Source organism: Xenopus laevis, chromosome 5S (assembly GCF_017654675.1).
Source record: "Xenopus laevis strain J_2021 chromosome 5S, Xenopus_laevis_v10.1, whole genome shotgun sequence".
NCBI classification, from domain to species: Eukaryota; Metazoa; Chordata; class Amphibia; order Anura; family Pipidae; genus Xenopus; species Xenopus laevis.
The window spans coordinates 136,724,281-136,742,737 of record NC_054380.1 but is presented as its reverse complement, the minus strand read 5'-3'; the positions used below and the strand labels follow the sequence as shown (position 1 = coordinate 136,742,737).

The 18,457-nt window shown below is 43.5% G+C and overlaps 1 long non-coding RNA gene across 1 annotated transcript; it reads right to left on the bottom strand.

Annotated features, from left to right (window-relative positions):
- Positions 1 to 12,778: 12,778 nt before the first annotated feature.
- On the bottom strand, positions 12,779 to 17,644 carry LOC108718287. The gene is made up of 2 exons (XR_001935998.2): positions 17,017 to 17,644; positions 12,779 to 13,664 (listed from the first exon to the last, which is right to left on the bottom strand). It is a non-coding gene; the product is annotated as an uncharacterized LOC108718287 (long non-coding RNA).
- Between the last annotated feature and the right edge of the window lie 813 nt (positions 17,645 to 18,457).

Here is an 18,457-nt window from a genome sequence, read left to right as displayed (position 1 = left end):
TTGGGACACTTGGCATCAGTAGCTCCACCATATTCTTTCTTCCTCTCTGGTGTGATGTACAGTTGGTGGGTGAACTGAAATTGTATGAGACGGTCTCTTAATGAGATCAGGAAACCATAAATATCATCTGTGGCCTCCTCCCAGGCATCTGGTTCCAGTGCCATTTTCATTGAGCCTTATCAAATGGTGCGGGGAGGCAAACGATTAGTGACTTGTGTAACTTAGAAATCAATTTATCTCCCTTGGGGTCCCACAGAATTTCCTCAAACTTGGAGGTAACATACGTTATCTGGAGAGTGGAGAATTGTGAACGAAAAGCCTCAATTGCAGGTACCGGAACCATTGGATCGTTTGCTGGGCTGTTGAGAGCTTCAATTGGTCTAAGGTGGGGAATTTGGTGTCTAGCCAAAGGTCATTTAGGTTTTTTATACGTAGCTGGGGCCAATAGTGGAAGTCCTACAACCCCTGTAAATGGGGAAGGTTGGCATTTTTCCAGAGAGGCAAGTGCAGGGAGATAAGGGGTACAGTTACTTTTGAGATCTTACATGCAGACAACTTTCACATAGGAGAAACATAGTGTATTGCCATTTATACTTTAACAACAGATTTATAGGATACCCATCAGAACTAGCGGCGTCTAGCACTAGAGCCAGTTTCCGCTTACCCTGTCCACCCCCCAAAATTGGGTAGACCTGTACCCCTTACGTACAAAATTAAACCGTTAAACTTTTAGCAGGGAAAAAAAAAGGAATAAAGTGGCCCGGGATAGTTCTTGTGCTATCCAGGGTATGCTCCCGCTTTGTTAAATGGCAAACTGGCTCAAACTTAGTCGAAAAAAACAAAAAAGAGAAGGATGTTGGAAATAAACAGGTGCAGACCCAACTGGAGTGGGACTGTTAAAAAACTGGGCATGTCAGGGTGAGTTCCTTCCTCAAAGGAGCAGTGTGTTCACAGGTCAGGTGTATATATTAGAGGAGACGTTTCAGGGTGTTCCTGTCATATTGCCCTTTCCAGAGGCCATTTGGGATGGAGGGGGGATTTAGGATCCATATAAATGTCAGTGTACTTCCATAGTGTGCTGTTTTCAAAGAATGGTTTGGGAACTGGGAAAGGGCCCATTTATTCAAGAGGTAAGGGAGCCATGTAAGGGGAGAAAATGGGGGCCAAAAAGAAAAGGACTGGAGACTATGGAATCAAGGAGACGTGGAGCTTACCACTCTGCAGTGCTCAGTCGCGATTCCTTCCCAGGTCATAGGGTGAGGCCCTCCTTTCGCCTCTGCCATCGAGCCACTTGTCAACATCAACTGGAATGTTAAAAAAATGAGTAGAGTTGTCTGCCACAATGCGCATCTTTGCTGGGAATACCATCGAGTATATCAAGCCTGCCGACCGAAGGCGTCTCTTGACTCCCAGAAACGTCGCTCGTTGCCGCTGTACTGCAATGGAGTAGTCCGGAAAAAGCGATGGTGTGGAGCCATTATGCGTGAGCTGCCCCTTTCTTCTGGCGGCCATCAGTGCAGCATCCCGGTCTCTGTAGTTCAAAAACCGCATTATGAGCGTTCTTGGTGGGGCCACCGGGGGTAACGGACATGTAGGCACCCGGTGCACAATTGGGATCAGGGCCTAACGTGGTCTTCAGCCATTCCTCCATAAACTTCTCAGGATCTTTGCCTTCCACCCCCTCAGCTAGACTAGCCTTACACTATTGCAGCGCTTCATCTGCTTTGTCCGCCATTTCGGTAAGCTGCTTTTTAATCTGCGTCACTTCAGCAGTCAGGGGTGCTGTGGCGTCTTCCAGCCGGGATGCGCGCTGTTCTACCACTGTGGTACATTCGCGCAGCTTCTGTATATCTTGGCAAATGTGTGAGACATTGATAGTTATCATGTCAAGCTGCGACGTGGTACTTTTGTGGGCTGTTCTTATTGCCTCCAGTATTTCTTTATTGGAAGGATCAATGGCCTCACTTGGGTCCTTATTAGGATTTTCTGGCGGTGAAGTTGCGGCCTGGTCAAGCTCTGAACCGGAGTCCGTTGCCTGTTGTGAGGATTGCAGGAATCTAAAGTGCCGAGCCTTGCCAATGCATGTTGGGTAATTTAGTTTTTGTTTAACAATTTGACAACTGGCAAGTTTAATGTAAGACTATAATACCCAGCATGCAATGGGACTGACTTGTGTAGAAGGCGGAAGCTACCAGATTTTTGGCTCTGTACCCCAGTCTCCTGTCATGTGTAAACATGCATTTTCTGGTGACTTTCCTCAATTTCAGACAATTTTGGGGAAAAAAATCTTCTGGCCACCATATGTCTAGAGGTTGACCTGTTTTACCAATATTTATTGAAATTGTATATGTATTAGGGCCTTATGTAGCCCCTGTACCCCCTCTGTAGTTACACCCCTGGTGACGAGTGAATTTGTCATATTTTGCTTCATGGAAATGGCAAAACAGCGAAAATTTGAAATAGGCGTATTTTCACATATATTCATTTGCTTTTAGACTTTTTTTTCACTGCACATATTGTGCTATTTTTGGGCTACTTTTGAATTGCCTCTTGGCTAGTTTTGAGCTGGTTTTGTAGCCGACTTTGGCTGGTTTTAAAAATTAGACCTGGCAAGCCTGATCCAGACCACTCTAAGCATGTGCATGCTCTTGGTCTTGCAAAGATGTTTAACAAAGTTACAAGATGACAGCCACCTGCGGCCAACTTTGACAGCATAAATGTTTAATTGGACTTCAGTAAGTTCATGTTTATATTTAGTATACACAATAAAACATTTCTAGCATTATTCTATTTTAGACTTAATTCCTCTTTAAAGGGCAGCATGCTGCCCAACTATACCCACATTGGTTCAGAAACACTGGGATGCGCAGAAGATACAATAGCCTTGTAAATTTCTTCTAATCCCCATTACCCAGCGAGGGGCCCGGGTACAGTCCATACATACGATTCTCCCCACCCCCCCTCCACAAGCAATGTCGGCCAGAGCCGGGCCAACCCGGGCAGGCACCCTAGGCAACCTGGCGGGCCACGGCGCCGGCTCAGTGCACGCAAAACTGCGCTGAACGTGCATGCGCGAAATGGCATGCGCGCATGCAAAGAAGAGCATTTTCGGAAAAGTTACACTCAGCAGTCTGGGAGAGACGGGACCAGACACGGGGTAGGAGAAAGAGCAGGTACGTGCCTGGCCCCCCGCCAGCTTTGCGCCCTAGGCACATGCCTACCCTGCCTACCCCTAGTTCCAGCCCTGATGTGGCAGTGGATTCGCGCTCATATGAACTGCCGACGGGTCTCGAGGCGATGTGGACCCTGATGCAGTTGCACCGCCTGCACCCCCAGTAGTTGAAGTAGCTGAAGACAGGGAAGATAAGCAGCCGGTGGGGCCTAGAACTAAGGCTCTGAGTTCTGGTTATAATTTACTGGGGAAGATTGAGACCCATGGAACCTCCTGTTTATTATCTTCTAAGTGTTTACTACACTCCCCAGTGTTGTGACCATTGTGAGAGTTGGCCAAGGAAAATAGGATATATAGGAATATGGATATAGACCCTTTGGCACAATCAAACTTTTCACATCACAATGGGGTCGGAATGGGCCGGCGGGACACCAGGAAAAAACCCTGCCGAACCAGACCCAATTCCCACCTGCAATATTGTTGCTCCTCCACTGCCCTCACTTCGGTGATCACAGCAAAGTAAGGATAAGGTGAGGATGATGCTGGTTGTGGGTGGGTGGTGGGCCTCCCACACCAGAGAAGCTGCACCATGACTTGCGTGCAATTTGGCAGAATGGATGCTAATCTGTGCCCCTGTTGATGCATTGTACTTAAAGAAACAAAAACATCAAAAAAATAAAGTGTTTTAAAGTAAAACAATATAATGCAGTGTTGACTTGCACTGGTGAAATGGATGTTTACTTCAGAAACACTACTATAGTTTATAGAAACAAGCTGCTGTGTAACCATGAGGGCAGCCATTCAAGCACAGGATACACAGTAGATAACAGGTAAGTACTACTGTAGTTTATATAAACAAGCTGCTGTGTAGCCATGGGACAGCCATTCAAGCACAGGATACACAGTAGATAACAGATAAGTACTACTATAGTTTATATAAACAAGCTGCTGTGTAACCATGAGGGCAGCCATTCAAGCACAGGATACACAGTAGATAACAGGTAAGTACTACTGTAGTTTATATAAACAAGCTGCTGTGTAGCCATGGGACAGCCATTCAAGCACAGGATACACAGTAGATAACAGATAAGTACTACTATAGTTTATACAAATAAGCTGCTGTGTAGCCAGGGGGGCAGCCATTCAAAGGAGAAAAGGCTCAGGTTACACAGCAGATAGCAGATAAGCTCTGTAGAACATAATGGTGTTATCTGTTATACACTATTTAACCTGTGCCATGTAGCCTTTTCTCAATGTCAGCAGCTTGTTTATTTGAACTATAGTAGTGTTTCTCAAGCAAACACATTCCTTTTACTAGTGCAGGGCAACAGTACATGATATTTTCATTACTTTTAAACACTTTCATTTTTTGGGGTTACTGTTCCTTTATGAAGCAACATACAATACCTAGTGATCATCAGGAATGAGGCTGCAATTGTAAAAAAAAAAATTTTGCAGCTAAATGAGGCCTTGTGACTAATGAATTTTATTTCAATCTTATAAAAAAAAAAACCTTAGAAATCCACAGTGTAAAACATATTAGCAGGTTCTTCCTTCTCTGCCACATTAAATGCTTTGTGGTCGCCCTGAGCAGTAAAACAAACCACAATGTACTTAGAGTGCAGAGCTGAGTCATTTCCAGTGTGTTTGTTTATTTGCCGCAGAATAAATAAGGGCACTGCTGCAAAGAGTTTAGCACTGGGGGGGGGGGGGGATTTCACAATTACTCACTTATCTTAAAGGGACACAATACCAGATTCAGAAGCAGAGCCTAATATTCTTTGGTTAGAAATACAGTATATTGGAAATTAATATATTGCCATGGATTATATTCTGTGCAGTGGGTCTAAGAATTCTGCATATTTCTCTATGACTGGGAGCAGCCATGATTGCTTGGTCACAGTGACCTCATCTGATGGTCCTAATGAAACAGTGCCCTCTACTGGCCGGAAAAGGGTGCAACGCTTCCTTAGCTTTAGAACTTTAGAACTTTATTTGCTTTAGTAGCCACAGAATGACACTGACCAGAATTAGACAACTTGTTATCTACAAAAACCCGAAGCTCCTTCTCAGTTAAGGAATCTTCCAACAAACTGCCATTTAGTGTATAACTTTATATTTATATTGTGCATAACCTGCATTTATCAACATTGAACCTCATTTTCCAGTTTGCTGCCCAGTTTCCCAACTTAGACAAATCACTGTGCAAAGTGGCAGCATCCTGCATGGAACCTATAGTTCTGCACAATTTAGTCTCATCTGCAAAAATAGAAACAGTACTTTCAATGGCCACCTCCAGGTCATTAATAAACAAGTTGAAAAGCAAGGGACCTAGTACAGAGCCCTGCGGTACTCCACTAACAACACTGGTCCAATTAGAAAATGTTCCATTTACCACCACTCTTTGTAGTCTATCTTTTAGCCAGTTCTCTATCCAGGTACAAATACTGTGTTCCAGGCCAATATTCCTTAATTTAACCAGTAACCATTTGTGTGGCACTGTATCAAATGCTTTAGCAAAGTCTAAGTAAATCACATCCACTGCCATCCCAGAATCAAGGTTCCTGCTCACCTTCTCATAAAAGGAAATTAAACTAGTCTGGCAAGATCTATTATGCATAAAACCATGCTGGCACAAACTCATAGTACAGGTATGGGACCTGTTATCCAGAATTCTGTAGGACCAGGGGTTTTCGCGGATAACGGATCTTTCCGTTTGGATCTTCATAACTTAATCTATTAGAAAATCATGTAAACCTGAAATAAACCAAATAGGCTGGTTTTGCTTCCAATAAGGATTAATTATATCTTAGTTAGGATCAAGTACAAGCTACTGTTTTATTATTACACAGAAAAAGGAAACCATTTTTAAAGATTTGGATTATTTGATTATAATGGAGTATATGAGAGACATCCTTTCTGTAATTCAGAACTTTATGGATAACGGGTTTCCGGATAACGGATCAAGATTTGCAATGAAGTCAAGTATCTTATCCCTTAAAACCCCTTTTAAAAGCTTTCCTACCACTGATGTCAGACTAACTTGCCTATAGTTCTGAGGCTGAGACACCACATTGGCAATTCGCTAATGTCTGTCTGCCACGGTAGCCTTCACTTAATCACCGTGCCTCCTCATCCGAGGAGTTAAGCAATAAATGATGACGATGAAGATAATGGGGGGGAGGGGAACTTACCAGAAGAACTTTGGCTTTTGAGTTCTTACCGAAAGGCCCTGTAAGTGGGTCAAATAGTTTTCCGTTTCTTAGTCACACGCTGACATGGCGCAGTGTTCTCTGTGCTGAGCTGTGAACGAAGGGAACCACCTTATCCAGACCAATTCGTGGAGCTGATGCGCCGTTACATCATCATTGCGGCTTCCAGTGGGAGCAGTTCAGTCATCGGAGGAAACAGTTCAGGGCGGGGAGGTAAAAATCTGATGTACTTAAAGGCTTTTATTTTTTGTTACTGGAAGGAATTTAATGGTCGCTAGACTGGGTAACAAATCACTTGCACAGTAAATGGAATTAAATGTTCCAGGTTAAAGGGGAACTAAACCGTTTAAGCCTATGATTAAGTGCCGGATGGCATGAAACGCGTAAGGCTATGTATTCATTTACTTTGTGGCCTAAATAAAGTTCTCAGTTCTCTTGCAAACCTGTTTGTGGGATCTGTGAGTGCCTGCCGTTTTCTCTTTTGGTTAAAGGGGAACTAGACCCTAAAAAAGAATATAAGGAGAAATGCTGTACTTAATGTACGTTACCAGCCAAGGGGTTTCAGCCACCCTATAACAGTAATGTTCCAGGCCTTCATAGTTGCCCCCAACATCTCCCCAGCTTGGATGTTGTTAGGCATCTTTTGTGTGTCAGTGGCACTGCACATGCTCAGTGCGCTGCTGTTGAGAAGCTAAGCTTGGGGACTTGGAAAATCAAGAAACATTAGCAGAAGGTGATGTCACATTTGTTGTAGATGCTGATGCTACAAGGCTGACTTTGAGTCAATTTTGATAATGCAGACTGCAGTGATTTCTATGCTGCCGTATAATATGAACTCAATTACTTTTGCTAGAAGGTCCTGACTGAAATGGGTTCTAGTCTGTCACCATCTCGTTTGCAGAGTCCCTGCTCCCCATGTCACTAAGGTGATGACTTCCTTAGGGCTTATATTCTCCTGGGATACTGTAGCCTATGCATCAGGCCCCCTGGCACATTCAGCCTGTTAAAATAACCTCTGGGCCAGTGGGAATACTCCCTCCTGCAGGACATGGGTTACCACTTGATGGGGACATGATGTTGGGGAGCAGAGACCTCATGAATGAGGTTTAGTTAGTAAGAGATTAGGGATACACCGAATCCAGGATTCGATTTGGGATTCGGGCAGGATTCAGCCTTTATTAGCAGGATTTGGATTCGGCCAAATCATTCTGCCCGGCCGAATCAAATCGGAGCCATAATTTGCATATGCAAATTAGGGGCATTTGTATATGCAAATTAGGGGCAGAAAATCGTGTGACTTTTTGTCACAAAACAAGAAAGTAGAAAATGTTTCCCCTTCCCACCCCTAATTTGCATATGCAAATTAGGATTTAGATTCAGATTGGTATTCGGCCGAATTTTTGCGAAGTATTTGGGGGTACGGCAGAATACAAAATAGTGCATCCCAATAAGAGATAACATACCCAGGTGCAGTCTCTCTCTAACTCACTGTTACTCTGCCCTCTGCATCACCACCAGATGCTTCTGCATGAACACAGACGTAACTACAGGGAGAACAGGGGGTGCAAGTGCAAAAGACCCGACTGCCCCAATAGGAGGGCCCCGCTGGGAGGCCAGGAACAATATGGTCACAGGCTGAGGCTCTAGGGTGTCTCTCAATCAGTTGGAATGGGGGAAGAGGGCCTGGTGCAAAGGTAAATATGGGGGTCCCATACTGTGTCTCACTGTCCCTCAAATACATCACAGTCTCTGAATCTCTCTCTCACTCAGATACATCAGCTGCAGTTTCACTCCATCAATGCTCAGCAACTGTCATTTACATATCAGCCTCCCATCTCTTCCTTCAGCAAATCACATTGTCTCTGCCCTCTGCATCCGTCTCACTAAATTCTGTGCTCCCAAATCCTATTCCAACTGCCCCCCGGCTTGTCCTACTGTCCCCCACTCCAGGATGCAGAGAGCGCAATTGGAAATTCAGCACTTAAAGGAGAACGAAAGCCTAAAAATGAACGAGATTAAAAATCGCATATTTTATATAGTGAACTTATTGCACGAGGCTAAAGTTTGAGCTTGTCAATAGCAGCAATGATCCAGGACTTCAAACTTGTCACAGGGGGTCACCATCTTGGAAAGTGTCTGTGACACTCACATGCTCAGTGGGCTCTGATTGGCTGTTGAGAAGCTAAGCTTAGGGCTCGTCACTAATTATCCAGCAGAAAATGATCTTCCCTGGCTGTAATATAAGCTGATGCTACAGGTTTGCTGATTATTCAATTCTGATGCTAATTGCACTGGTTTCTGTGCTGCCATGTAGTAATTATGTGTATTAATTACTAATCAGCCTTATATTGTGACATTTCTATTCTATGTGTACTGTATATTGTGAGTGGGTCTCTAAGCTCAGTAAGTGACAGCAGCACAGAGCATGTGCAGTGAATCAGCAGAAAAGAAGATGGGGAGCTACTGGGGCATCTTTGGAGAACAGATCTTTACTGCTAAAGGGCTGTGGTTGCCTTGGGCTGGTACAGAAGCACAAAACATCATGTACAACATTTCTACCTACTTCTTTAGTTAGGCTTTAGTTTCTCCTTTAAAGTTACAGCATTTTGCGCCTCTGGTAACTAGTGGGGGTTTGCCACCTGATTTGAATTTCTCAACTCGTCTCATTAGTGCAGTGCCCCTGGGTCACTGACCCGACATCTAAAAAAACAAATGCTCTTTGAGGCTTCACTTTCACTGATAATGCTAATTTTTGTAATTCATCCTTCTATGCAGGTCTCTCCTATTCACATCCCAATCTCTCAAATCCATGCCTGGTTGGTAGGTCATTTTGACCCTAGCAACCAGATCACTGCTGAAATTACAAACTGGAGAGCTGCTGAATAAAAAGCTAAATAACTCAAAAACCTCAAATAATAAAATAATGAAAACCAGATGCAAATTGTCTGGGAATATCACTCTCTACATCATACTAAAAGTTAGATTTAGGGTACGACTAAAAGGAAGTTTTCGGTGCAACGTGCTGCGACAAAACACCTGCTACGGAAATAAGGTAAGTGAACGTATTGTCGGATGAAGTCTCAGCGTTGATCTGACGCGTTACGACGCAGCGTGCAGCGTATGCATCCGACAGTTGTGTCGCATTGGATCAACGCTGCAACACCATGCGACAATACATTCACTTACCTTATTTTTGACGCATGGGACTTTTTGCACGTTTTATCGCATCGCATTGGATCGCGCCGAAAACGTTCATTTAGTCCTACCCTCAGGTGAACAACCCTTTTAATGACCTATATAGCTCGTGGAGGGGAGCAATAAATTGAATTAATCTGTGTAGAAGATACAGTTAATTAGTCTCTCCAAACATAATAATCCCCAGGGGGCTCAGGAGTTTAGGGGGCAAATTAATATACTCTATGTGCTCAGGGGTGTAACTATAGAGGCCGCAGGGGGGCCCAGGAGGTATAGGGGGGCCCATGAGGCCCTAATTCATATACAGTTTCAATAAAACTTGTTAAAACAAGTCAACCACAAGTCAACCTCTAGACATTTTCAAGGCCTGAAAAATAATATGCTGTTGGTCCCAGTAATATCCAGTTGGGCGACTGGTTAGCAGGGTGGTGGGACCCTATGAAGACAACTAGTGTTAGTTATTGTGCTGCTCATATTAGTTCCTGCAGCCATTAATCAGTTCCCAGGCGTCACTCCTCACATTCACCACTGTATGTATGTTACACCACTCTCTATTTCCGTACAACCGCAAGCTAACTCACACTCACACACACTCACACAATGGGATCTCAAGCAGCACAGCAGATGGTTTCACACGTGGCCTTTTTTGTGGCCTTAGGGATTCCCCCCGAGTACGTGATCTGCACTGATTAGCCAGGGCCCCACCATGCAGAAGGTTGCTAGCACACCATATATTAATCCTCATGGCAGGACTCCGCGGATGATTCTGCCGCGCAAAAATGCAGGCGTCACGTCAGATGCGATGGAAATAAGGTAAGTAATGCTATTGGCGGATCGTGTCGCAGCGTTGACGAAACACAACTGTCGGATGCAGACCCTGCATCAACAATGCGACACGTTCCGACAATAGCATTACTTACCTTATTGGCGTCGCATCCAAAGTGACACCTGCATTTTTGCACAGTGCATCGGATCGCGTCTGAATCGTCCGCGGAGTCCTTCCCTGAGGGTCAGGCCACACGAGCAGATTTGCGGAGATTAGTCGCTCCAGCGACAAATCTCCTCTTTTTCGGGGCGACAATATCCCCGAACTGTCTTTCCCATGCCCTCCGCCGGCTAAAATGAAAATCGCGAGGGGGCAGGCACACAAAGCACTTAGTTTTCCGAAGTCGCCCGTAAATTGCCTCACGAGGAAACTTTAGCCGACTTCAGAAAACGAAGCGTCCCGTGTGCCTTCTCCCAGGAGATTTTAATTTTAGCGGGCGGAGGGCAGGGGGAAAGCAGTTCAGGGAGATTGTCGCCCCGAAAAAGAGGAGATTTGTTGCTGGAGCGACTAATCTCCCTGAATCTGCTCATGTGGCCTGACCCTTAATGTACACCTATGAGTATCTGGAATGAATATGATATCCCTTTATTGTGATTAGTTATCAGTTACATTTAACCCTTAGTCACAGTATTACAAACTGTCAGTATGATGTGGAGAGGGATATTCTGAGACAATTTGCAATTGGTTTTCATTATTTATTATTTGTGCCTTTTGAGTTATTTAGCTTTTTATTCAGCAGCTCTCCAGTTTGCAGTTTCAGCCATCCGGTTGCTAGGGTCCAATTGATCCTAGCAACCATTCACAGATTTGAATAAGCAAATGGAATATGAATAGGAGAGGATGAGTCATAAAAAGTAGCAATGACAATACACTTTTTTAGCCTTACAGAGCATTTGTTTCTTAGATGACCCCCAAAATTATGAAACGATAAAAAAATGAATAATGAAGACCAAGTGAAAAGTTGCTTTGAAGTGGCCATTCTATAACATACCACAAGTTAACTTAAAGGTGAGCCACTCCTTAAACTCCCCTGGAGTCCCGTAGTCAATCTAAAGGCAAATTAGAAATTATATCAGAGGAAGGTTGAACGTTGTCACCAAGAAATTAGGGATGCACCAAATCCACTATTTTGGATTCGGCCAAACCCCTGAATCCATCATGAATAATTCGGCCGAATACCGAACCGAATCCTAATGCATATGCATAGGCAAATTAGGGGTGGGGGGGGAAACATGTTTTACTTCCTTGTTTTGTGACAAAAATTGATGCTATTTCCCTCCCCACCTTGACTTGGTTCAGTATTCGGCCGGGCAGAAGGATTTGCCCAAATCCGAATTCTGCTGAAAAAGGCCAAATCCTGGCTGAATCCCGAACCGAATCCTGGATTCGGTGCATCACTACAAGAAATCTACTATACAGGTATGGGAGCTGTTATGAAGAATGCTCTTGAACTGGGGTTTTCCGGATAACTGATCTGTCCACGATATGGATCTTCATACCTTAAGTCTACTAGACTAAACATTAAATAAAGCCAATAGGCTGGTTTTGCTTCCAATAAGGATTTATTATATCTTAGTTGGGATCAGTGTTGGACTGGCCCACAGGGATACCAGGAAAACTCCCGGTGGGCCCCGGTGTCAGGGGGCCCTTCTGCTGCTAAACATTTGGCCTATTTCATGGCCATTCCCTATTTCTTTGAGGAAAAAGAGGCTAAATAGATGGAATAATAGATCATAGTATGTAAAGAAAAGAGACTAGGAGAATAGAGGCTGAGTGAGGAGAAGAACAATAATAATACTGAGAGTGGACCCCTGATCTAAAGTTTTTGGATGGGCCCCTGGTGTCCCAGTCCGACACTGGTTGGGATCAATTACTAGCTGCTGTTTTATTATAACACATAAAAAGGAAATTATTTTTAAATATTTGGGTTATTTTATTATATTGAAGTCTATGGGAAACAGTCTTTCCGTTATTCGGAGCATTCTGGATAATGGATTCCATTCCAGTAGTGGCAAATACAACATGGGTGGCACATTGCAGCCCTTGGTTGTGCTTATTTTCATGAGTGGGAGCTGCCATGCTGGTAGATCATCTATAAATGAACAAACGGTGCCCTCTAGTGGGCGTATTTCCTCGAATGCAGCGACAGCCGCTGGCTGTGTCTGGGGAAGGCAGAGCAAATCCTCTCTGGGAAGGAGATTGTTTTGGGACATCTGCACAACGGGATATTTTTGGGTAAACCAAAACAGTGCCGTCCATTGGGCATTCTAATAGGGGCAAATAAAGGGCAAGTCCAGAAATGTTTGATGCTATATACGTTATAATAAATGTCATATCTTTACAGTATAGGGAGAGAAAACAACACCACAGAGAAGCATTTTCATTTGTTTATTTTATGAATGAACATCTCAAGCATGTGCCCATACTTTCCCCACCGGGATAAACCCGACATTAGCCCCCGAAATCAACCAGAATTCCCAATTTTGCACCTAGAAATTGTGGGTAATATCATGCAAATACAATAATTGCCCAAGAGCAGTTCTGTTGGAAGGAGTGCCACTTTAATAAAGCTAGAACTCATGGCAGACTTGTTTTTTGTTTATTGACCTGCTGTTGGGAACTACAACTCCCACCATCCCCAGCCTGAAAATCCCAGGAACTGTAATAGAAGCAGGAAAAAAAATCATAAATTGTATTTCTTTTGATTTAATGGGAAGTTCCAGAAGAATTATTCATTATGGCACTGGTCATGGGGGCAATTCCTAGGGTTTTGCTGTGGTGCAATATTCAGCTTTCGAGGGCACAAAATACGGAATTGTTTAGAGCAGATCAGTAGCCAGGAGGGTGACACCCCTTGGGAAGATTTAAAAACAGACAAGCCCAAGCTAAATTACTTTAAAATACCCTGCCTGCAAGATTGAGGTATGAATTCCTGGTTGGGTAGAAACATAGCATAGAAAGATAAATCAATGTCCCCCTGAGGTAGGGCTACAACATAGAGCTACTGCTCCACCCATGCGGATCCTCCTTTGCTCCACCCATGCGGATTCTCCTTTGCTCCACCCATGCGGATCCTCCTTTGCTTGCACAGCAGCAGAATCCAGGCTTGGGGCTGTTGAGGCTCAGTACTGCAATAGCTGGTTGAAGGGGACCAAACCTCTAAGGAAGACGGACTTGGTTCCGTTTGACCAGCCATAGCAGCCTGTAAGGCCCTGAGACATACTCTCTTCTTGTTCTTCCACATTCCTCTTGTACAAACCTGTAACAGAGCAGGGAAACAACATTAATTGGGGTATGGGCAGATTTGGGGGATACCTAGATAGCAATCTATTAAACAGCCTTATCATGAGAATGTAAATATTAAAGATAATGGATAGCACACCCGATTTGAAAAGCAAGGCCTTTTTGATTATATGTTTATTTTGTGCCCCTGAGGAAGACCCTTAAGGTCGAAACGCGTTGGGCTCACCTTTTCATTTTTAATTATGTTTTGTATATTATTTTTGCTTATTTTTTTCTTCTTTTTTGTGATAAATTAATTATACTTTTCAAATCGGGTGTGCCATCCATTATCTTTAATATTTGTAATTCGTTATGGAGACCCTTATGGGGAGTCACTAGTGATGGGCGAATTTATTCGCCAGGCGCGAATTCGCGGCGAATTTGCGCGATTCGCCGCCAGCGAATAAATTCACGAAAAGCCCGCGAAAATTTGCGGAATTTTTTTTTCGAAAAAACAGACACCGGCATCAAAAACGAGACGCCAGCGCCGTTTCGTGAATTTTTCGCAGTTTCGCGAAGCAAAACGGCGCAAATTCGCCCATCACTAGGAGTCACCTATGGATTAGCACCCCGTAGTTCAATTTAAGGGTGTGCGCCTTCTCCCTTCATTTTATGATGGGAATGTGACAGATAACGTTGTACATGAATATTTATTGTTCTTGTTATTTTCATGATACCAGCAGTTTTACATTGCTGCTATCATCAATGTGTAACAGGAGTGCCCCATGATGTCCAGCTGTGATAGCAGCCGGGCAGAACATCAAAAATAAAAATCAGGAGGCTTTTCAGGGACCATTACACACTGATAATATTAGCAGGCTAAAACTGCTATCACAATGCTATTAAGAGAGAAACTTGTATTTTGATTTAGTTTCCCTTGACAAAAGATCTGCCCATTTGGCCAGTGAGGCAAACAGAGGTGAAAGGCAATTTGTTTCGCATGTTACTGGTCACTAGTTTATTGCAAGTGACACGTGGAAGTCAATGGCCCATCAGCTGTTCACTATTTACTCACACTTGGGACACCGTAGGGAGCAATTTTGTGACTAATTAGGCAGAAAATCCCAAAGCAATGGACACAATTATTTTTCCCCAAACAGAACGTCAGAGGGTAAGGAACTGGTAATATTATCAAATGTAATAGGGAAAAATATAATCAATTTATAATGCAAAAGTGCTCAGCAGAACACACAGAGCAATCTTATTATAATTTCTTTGGGTGGAGTCAAATTTCCCAAAACCATCATCTCTGTTTCACCAATATGGCAGTTTTCTGTGCTTTGCGGTTAAATTGCCAGCTGCCATAAAATGAAGTTGGGGTTCCATTGACTGTTTGAATTTAGCAAGCAATAAATTCCTCTGAACAAGGGGCACGCTAGTTTTTATAAGTGAAAAGAATATTGGGGGTTAAGCATTACGTTCCATTAAAGGATTAGTAAACCTTAAAAATAAGTGAATGTAAAATTGATGAGGGGGCTATTTTAAGCACTTATGATGTACAGTCATTTATTTTCTTTTAATTGCAAGATATTAAGGGATACATGTACTGTTAATATGAATGAATTTTGTTACAACAGCGCCACCTGCTGGTCATTTTCCCACCAGTCTGACCAGCAAGTAGTCAAGGAAGTTGTCAGGAGAAAGAAAGAGGCTGATGTTCTTCTGTTTAGGAAAGATGTGAGAAAAGTTATCTGAGGTTTCTCCTTTTATTCCTAAGCAGAAAAACCTCAGCCTCTTTCTTTCTCCTGACAACTTCCTTGACTACTTGCTGGTCAGACTGGTGGGAAACTAACCAGCAGGTGGCGCTGTTGTAACAAAATTCATTCATATTGACAGTACATGTATCCCTTAATATCTTGGAATGAAAAGAAAATAAATAATGAATGTACATTGCAGAAGTGCTTAGAATAGCCCCCTCATCAATTTTTTATTCTCTTATTTTAAAGGTTTACTCATCCTTTAAGGCAGAAAAAGGGCAATGAGGGTCAATTATTCAAGGTTTGCACTTTGCCTTAGCCCCACTGTGCCCCTGACTAGTAACTAGGGATGCAACGAATCCAGGATTCGGTTCGGGATTCGGCCTTTTTCAGCAGGATTCGGATTCGGCCGAGTCCTTCTGCCCAGATGAACCGAATCCTAATTTGCTTATGCAAATTAGTGGTGGGGAGGGGAATCGCGTCACAAAACAAGGAAGTACAATTTTTTTCCCCTTCCCGGATTCGGTTCGGTATTCAGCCGAATCTTTCACAAAGGATTCTGGGGTTCTGCCGAATCCAAAATAGTGGATTCGGTGCATCCCTACTAGTAACCCACAGTAACCAATAAGATATTTGCTTTCATTATACTACCTGTGATCAGGGGGTCAAAGCAAAGTGCTAAGTGCTATTGGTTACTGTCCTACACTTTTGCTGAGTGATAGGAAATAACCTCACGTGTAAGTTCCTCATGGGAGGAGCCCAAAGGGAGTAACAGGAAAATCATTCCCAAACCCTGACTCCAACCTGGAACCCACCAATAGCCATAGGCCACACTGAGCTTTATTACAATACTGAGGTCCTATCAGGGGGCCCAGACTGCTGCACCATTTGTATATCCAAAAATGAATCACCTGATTGGATAATGAGAGCAAGGCAGGAGATAAAGGGTTAATGCTGAGATGGACTCAGAGAAGCCACACACTTCCTTACATTCCATAGCAATGTAGTTCATATGGGTATATAAAGAAGCATGTGACCTCCCGTGAGTAATTCACCCTTCATACGCCCTTCAGCCAAGGAACAGGTGCTAAAGGGTCAGTCGCTCCGGGGTGTTTAACCTATGGGACCCCAAAATAGAGACAATCTATGCAGCTGCTGTTGGACTACAACTCCCAGAATCCTCTGGCGGCCAAAATCAGAATTTTCTGTAATTGCCTTGGCACTAATATAAACTTATATCACACACAGATGAAGAAGATCATGTGCCATGTGTCCTTATAAACAATAACCCCTCGCTGAAACTTGCGTTATAGGAAATCATTTCATAATTAGATCGGATCCCCTCAATGAGGAGAGGTTTCCCTTTGCACTTCTGACTTCCTTGTCAATACACAGTAATGTAGTAGAGGTAAATGCAGAATATAGAGAACGAGCCCCTTTAACACCAGACACATATTAAATACACATACAGCCTGGGGAATTCGCTATTGATTTGGTCCCGCTGCCGGCTGCACTGGTATCCGCCATGCACTTAAATAAATTACTACTTCACCAGCACGTGGATGTTAAATGCGTATGGATTTTAAAGGGACAGTGTGACAATAATGCTACATGTGCCATGCATATAATTACCTGAATAACGGCCGTCTTGTTTCACGTGGAGTTTGTTTGGCCGACAGATGGACGCCGTCATAGATCTTACCCTGTCTTTCTAGAACGTAATGAGGATTGGGCAGCTCCAAACTCACCCCCTGCGTGTTCTCCTTAGTGCAGCTCCATTTAGTATTCCGGATGCTCTGCCACCGGCGTTCCCACTGTAGTTAGATATGCTCAAAAAAGGGGGCGCTCCGGATAAAGAAAAAGAATGGTGGTTTATTAGGCCTATGATTAAGGGAGTTGCTCCCGAAATGCGTCAGGCGATGTTGGTTTGTGAATAAACCACCATTCTTTTTTTATCCATTTCCATTTTTTGAGCATTCTAAAATTTACCTAATAGAGACCTGGAACATGCTCCAGTTAAAAGAGACCCAAGGAGCCCTGGTAATTTACAATCTATCTGTAACTGCTGTGATTGGCTAAGCTTGCTCCCCTTGGCTGCCATTAGTAAGTGCCCCTCTACCTAAATCTCCTTTGCTCTGCACAAAATCCTCTGCTGCCCAAGTGCAAGGAGCGCTCCTCCAGCTTGTTCCCAAGTGCATGGCTCTCGCTTTATGCCCCTGTAAGGCCTGGACGCTGCCTTTTTGTATAACTGGCTCCCCACCCCCACCCCCCATAGTCCCCACCTGTCTGTGTCGCTTAGGGGCCTTGGTGCTTCTGTTGCCTCCTGTCCACCTCAATCACTAGCCAGGGCTGTAAAATTACACCTCTTCAGCTGTCTCTCTATAGGAAGGAGCTTCATCCATTTCTGCCCTTTTTCAGACAGAGGAACACAGCCCGGCCATTTATAGCTGAATTGGGTGTGCGGCGAGGGGGAAAAAGCCCCCAAAATCCCCATGCATCAGACCAGGGAACTCTGGATTGGAAATTAAAGCGTTGGTTCATTTTTAAGTTAACTTTTACTTTTTAGTTTAAAGAATGGCCCATTTTTAGCATCTTTTCATTTGACCTTCATTTTTTATTTTCCATAGTTTTTGGATGATTTGCCTTCTTCTTCTGATTGTTTTCAGCTTTCAAAAGGGGGTCACTGACCCCCAACTAAAAGCAAATACTCTGTAAGGCTACAAATTTAATGTTATTGCTACTTTTTATTACTCCTCTATCTAATCAGGCCTAGTGGTGGGTGAATTTATCCGCCAGTCATGGATTTGCGGTGAATTTCCGGGTTTCGGCGAATGTTTTCGTGAAACTGGCGTGAAAATTCGCAATAGGACAATTTTCTGCAACAAAAAAATTAATTCGGTCGAAATTATTCAGATGCCCATTGAGTTCAATGCATTTGGAAAAAAGAGTTGTGTGTATAAAAACTGTTACTCATGTCGTGCATCAAAATAATTTTGACGCCCATTGACTTCAATGCGTTTCGCAAATTTTTCGCCATTTCACAAATTTCTCAGCGAAGCGAAATGGGAGAGAT